Here is a 9,435-nt window from a genome sequence, read left to right on the forward strand (position 1 = left end):
GGTGGTAGGATGGATCTGTCTCTCTCTTTCTCTCCAGCAAACACACATACATACCCTAAGGCAAAAATCTCTAAAAAAAAATACTAGATCCTGTGAGTCTATAAATGAAGGTTTTTCATCTGTTCTAGAAAATGCTAGACACCTTCTCAAATACTCCATATATTCCATTTTTTTTCTCTTTTCCTTCAATTAAACATGTATTTGGAATGTCTCACCATCTTATTTTATCATTTTAGTCTCTTATTTTGTAGTATATATACATATATATTTTCTGTTTTTTACTTAATTTTGTGTGAAGTTCAAGTGTATAATATTAGAAGATTCTCTTGAATTAAAACTTATTTCAACTTTAATAATTATACTACACTGCTGTGATACTTTAAAATTAATTATATCTATCATTTTTATCATAGTCATCAAATTTAAGTTGTTGTTGAGTATTGGTTGCAATAAAATATGAAATACTTCCTTATTTCAGAAATCGAAAGTGAGCTATCAGCAGTTAGCATAATGGCTATGTTACTGGAATCCCACATAATCAGCCGTGGTTCAAGTCCTGGACCTGGTGGGTTCAACTCATGTCGGATGCATGTGCGTGCATGCCCATGATCCCAAGAGGAGACTGGAGGAGAAGAGATTGTGGCGTGGCCACCCCTCCTGGGAGGTGACTTCTCGTTTTCTGTCTTTCTGTGTCTCTCTCTGTCTTTCTGGTGAGCGCACACAAACCCTATAGCAAAAATCTCTTCAGAAAAAGAAAAAAAAAAAAAGAAATATAGAGTGAGAACCAAGATATGTGTGCCCTTGAGTTGATGAACAATGATGATATTTAGGAAATTATATCCCTTTCATTTGTAGTTCTTGATTCCTAATTATTTATTTTAAGAAAATAATAGCAGAAAGCATTTCTAGAAATTGCCCCAAATAGTGAAATAATAGTGATAGATCTTCTGTTCCTGCATCTTACCTGTTCTCAACTCTGCCTTAATTCCAGGCAACTCATATTTTAAACACCTGCCCATTTGATCCTTATTTCTATACCAATCAAAGTCTTGATGTATTTCCTTCACTATGATCCAACCATGGTGTAACTTCTACTATGTTTTTCCTATCTTAATTCTTGCAATTAATCCAGAACTAGTACCTCCATAAAGAAGACATTTCTGGCAATAGGAATATATGGGAACAGTTAACTAGAGAAGGAGGGAGATTACTGAAGGAATCAACCTTCATAGAAGAGACACTGAGTGCTGTTTCTTCAAAGCTACATTTTAGAATAGAGATAAACATTGTTGTTTTATAAATATTACTATGGCTAACAGACATTCTCTCAGAACGAGTAAAACATTCATTTTTTCTTTTTCAGATACACAGATTTGATGCTCAAAATACTTTTTCAACATTAATTTCCTTCCACTATTCTATTATCCAAGAAAAGTAAATATCACTACCCAAATTCCTGGGAAAACTATTTTTATAAGAACATAACAAAAATAACTGGCTTACATATTATTATGTATGTATAATAATTTATAAAGTAGAATCATAATTTTTAAGAACATTCATATCAGCAGTAGGGCACCATTACAAAGAGAAAGCCTTTAATTATGTTGTAAAGGTCTAGTATTCCAGGAAAATGTCACTTCAAAACAAACTTCTAACAGTTAATTATCAGTGATATTTAACTTGTACAAAAATTAAATATCACCATATAATCTTATGATCATTTTATTGCTTTTATAGACATTTCAATATTTTAAGGGTTTTCAACAATGAAAAAGCTTGCCACTAGCCCAGGTCTTACTTTTGTATGAAAAATCATAAGACATTCTTGTGCCTTGTTTTACAAATAGACCTTTAAAGAACATAGAAAAAATATTGCATTATCACCAAGTAATAAACATTAAATTATACAGTGTACCTTGTTGTTCAGTTCCTAGGTATTAGTCTTATTAAATATGAAATACAGTTTCATCCAAAAACTTGAATTCTCCAAGCTCTATTCAGAGCTTTGCCAAAGCCACAAACAACTGTGAGATCTTATAATGTTTTCAGAAGTGAAAATCGGAGAGTGATTTACTTTATTAATGATTGTATATTTTTTAATTGCAATGATGAAATATACATATTACTGAGCCTGTACAACAGGGCTTCAAAAGTTCATGGAAAAGATGGATTAAAATATGAGTTTAATTTTGTGCCAAAAAAATAAATTTAAACCCATATGTAGTTTTCTCATAATATACATTTTCAATGAACTTTCTGAAGACCCATCATACATATAGTAGAGACCATACAAAGCATCATACATAAATAAAAATATGAAAACTCATACTGAGAAAAGGAAGAAAAAACAGAAAGTTATCATTAGTTCAGATACTTAGTAGGAATTTCATTACTTGAGCTAGCCAAAGTGAAATACAATAGCAAATAGGAAAGAGCCATTTTATCATTTGAAGCCTCCAATAAAACTACCTTTTCCAGGGAACAGCAGTTAGTGTAATGGCTATGTCACTGGACTCCCAGGTAGCTGACTGCTGTGAGTCCCGGATTTGGTGGCTTAAACTCACACCTGGTGCGTGTGCGTGTGTGCCCAAGATCCCGAGAGGAGAATGGAGGAGAAGGGATTGCGGCATGGCCATTCCCCCTAGGGGGTGATTTCTCGCTTTCTATCTCTCTGTCCCTCTCTTTCTGGCGAGCACACGTGCCCTATAGCAAAAACCTCTCAAAATAAATAAATAAATAAATAAACCTACCTTTTTCATATGTCATCTTCATCGTTATCTCATAAAAGCAATGCTCCTTATTCATATTTACTCAAGGATAAATGAAGTAGTCTAAATTGTCTAAAAAATATGAATTATTTTTAGTAGAAACTAAATTATGTTTCAATTATGTTCAAAATAAATAGACATGAAAAGACAGATTATTGATAAAGGAAGCAAGTTGATATACATATATATGTATATAACATAAGTAAAATATAATGTATATATTATATGTTATATATTATATATTATATATATGTTATACACACATACACATTATTCAAACAACCATCATTTTCCTCAGTAAATAGACTTTTACAATTTAGCCAAGCAATGACTGACTCAATCCTGGATGTCAGCCAGTCAAGAATACATTTATTGGGAACCAGCAGTTAGTGTAATGGCTATGTCGCTGGACTCCCATGTAGTCGACCACGGTTCACATCCCAGACCTGGTGGCTTAAAACTCACGCCAGGCGCGTGTGCGTGCATGCCCAAAATCCCAAGAGGAGAATAGAGGAGAAGGGATTACGGTGTGACCATCCCCCCTGGGGAGTGATTTCTTGCTTTCTGTCTCTATGTCTCTCTATGTCTGGCAAGTGCACATGCCTTATAGCAGGAAAAAAAAAAAAAAAAAAGCAAACCTCTCCAAAAAAAAAAAAAAGAATACATTTATTCTAAATACCTGAACAGGAACCAATCAACACCCTCACCTGGGTAATGATGCTTTTAGAGGTAATCCACTCAGAGTCCTGGAAATTCATTAATCCCTATAACTATAGCATGCATTTTTTTAGTATGAACATCACACAATAAAATTTTAAAATATACCATAAACAATAAATATTTGGATATTGATTTTCTTGAACTTAACCAGTTGTATCCCATTGTAAACCATTAATATTTGGATATTCATTTTCTTGAACTTAACCAGTTGTATCCCATTCAGGTTCTTCTGTATCATTTTGGCATGTCTTTATTATCACTTAAAGCATTTCTTTGTTTTCTGTTTATTCAAGGTCACCATATAATACACTCCTGCACCTGCAAAAGAATTGGATATCCATCCAGGGATCCCTGATTCCTTTCAGTGGAAAATGGTTTAGGAACCAAGATCTTATTGTGATTTTTTGCAATTTTCATTATTTTGTGTCCTTGCATTATCCGGAGCTAGGAAATTTAAAATACACATTCACCTTATACACTGTGTATTTAGTGTTACATTTATCCATATATATACAGACAGGGACATATATTTGTGTTATTATCATGAATTTGTAGTGATAACTCCAGTTTCAGTCTAACCTACTAAACCCCTCCCAGATGTGTATATCTCTTTTCACATGTGAGAACCACCCTGATATCAGTATATCAAAATAAAATCCATTTATTTATTCATTTTCTCAGTTCTACAATACATATAAAATACAATAGTATCAGAATTGTTATAGCTATAACATTACCAACAATAACCTACTAAGTAAACTACAACAATATTTTATAGTTTGTCATCTTTGTTATCTTCAGACTAAGAATATATAGTCCAGGTTAAAGTATAGGTTTGCTTATATTTTTCTTTCAGATATAGATATACTATTCATTAAAAATATTAGAATAATAGTATCAAATGACATTATTTAAAATTGGCAAATCTTTTGGTAATTGGTAAAAAGGGACGCAAGTATTATAAAAGCAGATTAAAGACGATACTAGTGTAAAGGAGTATTGGTATAAAGACATCCACTAGAACTCAAATAAAAACCTTTCTAAAATCTAAATTGGGGACCAGCAGGTGGCATGGTGATTAAGACGCTGGACACTGCCTCATGGCTGACCATGATTCAAGTTCTGAACCTGGTGGCTTGCTTTCTCACTTTCCCTCTCTATCTCCGACTTGCTTTTTCACTTTCCATCTCTCTCTGTGTCTCTTTTTTTTTTTTGAGAGGTTTTTTAGCTATAGGGCACGTACACGCCCCAGAAAGGCAGAGAGGAACAGAGAGACAGAAAGCAAGGGGATGGTCACACCACAATCCCTTCTCCTCCATTCTCTTCTCGGGATGTTAGACATGCAAGCACACGTGCCTGGCCTGAGTTCAAGCCTAAATAAGTTATGTAAAGAAATAAGAATAGTGGTACCAGTACTTGGGGGCAATTTCTTGCTTTCTGTTTCGCTATATCTTCCTATCTTTCTGGCGCACACACATGCCCTATAGCAAAAGAAAAAAAAGAAAAAAGAAAAAAAAATAAGAATATTGAATAAGTAGAGTAAAACAAAAAAAATACACATAGTAATTATGAAATTATAAAGTTAAGTTTAAAGATATTGGACATATCAAATGTGATTGGATTTAATTGCACATTAAAAAATATTTCAGGGCCAGTAGAGGGGATTGTGGTTAAGTGACTAGATCCCACATGTTTTGACTGTGTGGTTTGAGTCCTTGACATGGCAGCTTAAAAAACATACCAGTCATGTGTGTGTGCTCAAAATCACTAAAGGAAGGACAAAAAGGGATTGAAGCATGGCTCCCTGTGGGGGTGATTTCTCACTTTTTCTGTCTCTTTCTGTCTTTTGCAATAAGCACACATGTCCTCTAGCAAAATTTTAAAAAATAAATAAAAAATAAACTCTTCCTCTACATCAATTTGAACATTGTAATATTCTCACCTACTCATGCTAAAGGTATGGGTAATATTTAGATTTATTTATTCTTGTTGATCTACAAAGATATTTGGAAGAGATATTTAGGATTATATTTTTCTAAATACTTTTAGAGAAATTTAACTCTCGTGTGTTGTTTCTTTTTTAAAATTTATGATAAAGGGTGGGCATGCACATGAGAGAAAGAGAAATATTGCTAGAAAAGGACAGTTTAGCATGAAAGAAATAATGTTTTCAAAGGAGTTTATTCATTATCATCAATATATTATGTACAGTATGTAAAATATTTTGCATTCTTTAAGCTCTGTAAATCAGTAGTTTCGTTTTTGTTTTTTCAGGGCATGTTATTCACTCCACTCCTAATTTTACATTCACATCAACTCAAAAATCACTTAAACCCACTTCTATTTTCTGTTTTCATCCATGCCCACCTTCCTTTTTATTTTCCATTCACATATAGTTAAAGGAAGGGTATAATTGTTCTCAGATAAATAGGTTTGGCTAACATGACAAGATTGTTTGGGAATTTTTGTCTGACATATAGATTTTTGTTTTATCAATTATAGAATCCCAAACCAAATATTTAGTACTAATTCTAGGGGGTATTTAATGGTTTCTTTCTTGTTTAACATTGGAGTATTGTATAGGGCTGGCTCTGTGGTGCAGTGGTAATGCACTGCTCAAGAGAAACCAGATATCCCATGGCAACTTGCACTTCAAGTAACTGGCCTAGTCAGCCAGAAACATGCCAGACAAACATGCAAGTGCCCAAGAAAAAAGGCTAGAGGAGCTGGAGAAAGAGGATCATGGTATGATGGGATCCCGTGGAAGGTGCTCCTCTTTCTTTTTCTCTCATATATACAGGCATGTGTTCTATCATGAATAAAGGAAAAAAATAAATAAGTATTGTATAAATGAATGTATGTGCATAACACTTACCAGCACAAATTGATAAACAGCTGTGAGTTAAACACCTGTGTAATTACCACATAGAAAAGAAAAAAAGGTAAGAGACAAAGAAACTACATCTTTACCTATTGCAACTTTCTACATTTCCCCTGAGAAAATCACTCTCCTAACATTTACGTTATGCATCTCCTTCCTTTTATTTATATTCGATCAACTATATCAGCTTCCCTATATAATACTTCACTTTTCCTAATTTTAAACTTTACATGAGTAGAATTATATATATGTGTGTGTATTTTTATTTCACACATTGCATTTTTTCTCATTTAAATTTTGTTTGAAGGTTCATCTATGATAATACATATGGCAATATTTTCCATTTTGATTTTATATAATGTTCAATTGTTTGACATGTATTTATCTGGGCATAATGATGGACATTTAGGTGGACTCCAGTGGGCTCTGTGGATAGTCTCTATTAACCTTATATGCCCCAGTGATACATTCATGAATTGTTCTACACTAGGTAACTATAAATGGAAATCTTGTGTCATTCATCATGTACCTCTTGATATGCTAAACAGTTTTACAGAATGTTTTTTTTTCAAGTTAAATTCCCACTCAAATTGTTTAGCATTGTCTTTTTTTCCATATGCATATTAACATTGCAATCATATTTTTAAAAATATTTTTGGAGTCAGCAGGTGATGTGGTGGTTGAGGTTCTAAGACTCCCACGTTGTCCACCCCTATTTGAATACCGAAACTGGCAGCTTGCTTTCTCACTTTCCCTTTCTCTCTGTCTCTCACTGGTCAAATTTAAAAATAATATGAACAAATAAAATTAAATAAATAAATAATTCTTTAGAAAATATATTTTGTCATCCATGGAGTAGGTGGCATTTTAAGCTTCCACTTTCATGTCTAATCACTGGAATAGACCATTTTTTCGTATTTTTATTGACCATCCCTATTTGTTGGTTTCCTATTTCCATTGACTCATCTAGTCTTTATTCCATGCCAGCACATATTTCATTTTGGATTAGCAGATGAATTCTCAACAATGTAAGTGGAATGTCATTCACAAAGGAAGCTATTTTAATTTGGGGGCTTCTCAAATTACATTCCATTAGTTACAAAGATACAAACATTTATGTGACTAACACTCATTCTGTAGCCAGCAGTGCCCCCGTGTTATTACAGTAACACTTAATTTTGGGTAAAGAAAAATACAGCTAGAAATCTAAAGGGAGAAAAACATATGAGGCATCCACAAGATCAACATAGATAATAAAGTACTACTGTTCTCACCACCTGGCAAACATGTAAACAGGACAATTAAAGAACTGCCAAAGAGCTGTCAAAGCCCAAGGAGAAAGACAAACTTCTTTTTTCCCTTTCTTGCTTATAATTCACATGCAAGCACACGTGCCTGGCCTGAGTTCAAGCCACCAGGTCCAGGACTCAAACTGCATTCGACTGCTTGGGAGTCCGGTGACATAGCCATTACGCCAACTGCTAGTCCCGCTCTCCCTCTCCCTCTCTGTCTCTGGTCAAATGAAAATAAATAAAGAAATAAATAAAATAAAAATAAATAATTCTTTTAAAAAATCTAAATAAGTTATGTAAAGAAATAAGAATAGTGGTACCAGTACTTGGGGGCAATTTCTTGCTTTCTGTTTCGCTATATCTTCCTATCTTTCTGGCGCACACACATGCCCTATAGCAAAAGAAAAAAAAGAAAAAAGAAAAAGAAATAAGAATATTGAATAAGTAGAGTAAAACAAAAAAAATACACATAGTAATTATGAAATTATAAAGTTAAGTTTAAAGATATTGGACATATCAAATGTGATTGGATTTAATTGCACATTAAAAAATATTTCAGGGCCAGTAGAGGGGATTGTGGTTAAGTGACTAGATCCCACATGTTTTGACTGTGTGGTTTGAGTCCTTGACATGGCAGCTTAAAAAACATACCAGTCATGTGTGTGTGCTCAAAATCACTAAAGGAAGGACAAAAAGGGATTGAAGCATGGCTCCCTGTGGGGGTGATTTCTCACTTTTTCTGTCTCTTTCTGTCTTTTGCAATAAGCACACATGTCCTCTAGCAAAATTTTAAAAAATAAATAAAAAATAAACTCTTCCTCTACATCAATTTGAACATTGTAATATTCTCACCTACTCATGCTAAAGGTATGGGTAATATTTAGATTTATTTATTCTTGTTGATCTACAAAGATATTTGGAAGAGATATTTAGGATTATATTTTTCTAAATACTTTTAGAGAAATTTAACTCTCGTGTGTTGTTTCTTTTTTAAAATTTATGATAAAGGGTGGGCATGCACATGAGAGAAAGAGAAATATTGCTAGAAAAGGACAGTTTAGCATGAAAGAAATAATGTTTTCAAAGGAGTTTATTCATTATCATCAATATATTATGTACAGTATGTAAAATATTTTGCATTCTTTAAGCTCTGTAAATCAGTAGTTTCGTTTTTGTTTTTTCAGGGCATGTTATTCACTCCACTCCTAATTTTACATTCACATCAACTCAAAAATCACTTAAACCCACTTCTATTTTCTGTTTTCATCCATGCCCACCTTCCTTTTTATTTTCCATTCACATATAGTTAAAGGAAGGGTATAATTGTTCTCAGATAAATAGGTTTGGCTAACATGACAAGATTGTTTGGGAATTTTTGTCTGACATATAGATTTTTGTTTTATCAATTATAGAATCCCAAACCAAATATTTAGTACTAATTCTAGGGGGTATTTAATGGTTTCTTTCTTGTTTAACATTGGAGTATTGTATAGGGCTGGCTCTGTGGTGCAGTGGTAATGCACTGCTCAAGAGAAACCAGATATCCCATGGCAACTTGCACTTCAAGTAACTGGCCTAGTCAGCCAGAAACATGCCAGACAAACATGCAAGTGCCCAAGAAAAAAGGCTAGAGGAGCTGGAGAAAGAGGATCATGGTATGATGGGATCCCGTGGAAGGTGCTCCTCTTTCTTTTTCTCTCATATATACAGGCATGTGTTCTATCATGAATAAAGGAAAAAAATAAATAAGTATTGTATAAATGAATGTATG

The sequence above is a fragment of the Tupaia chinensis genome, unplaced genomic scaffold, assembly GCF_000334495.1.
Source record: "Tupaia chinensis unplaced genomic scaffold, TupChi_1.0 Scaffold000275_1, whole genome shotgun sequence".
In the NCBI taxonomy this organism is placed as follows: domain Eukaryota; kingdom Metazoa; phylum Chordata; class Mammalia; order Scandentia; family Tupaiidae; genus Tupaia; species Tupaia belangeri.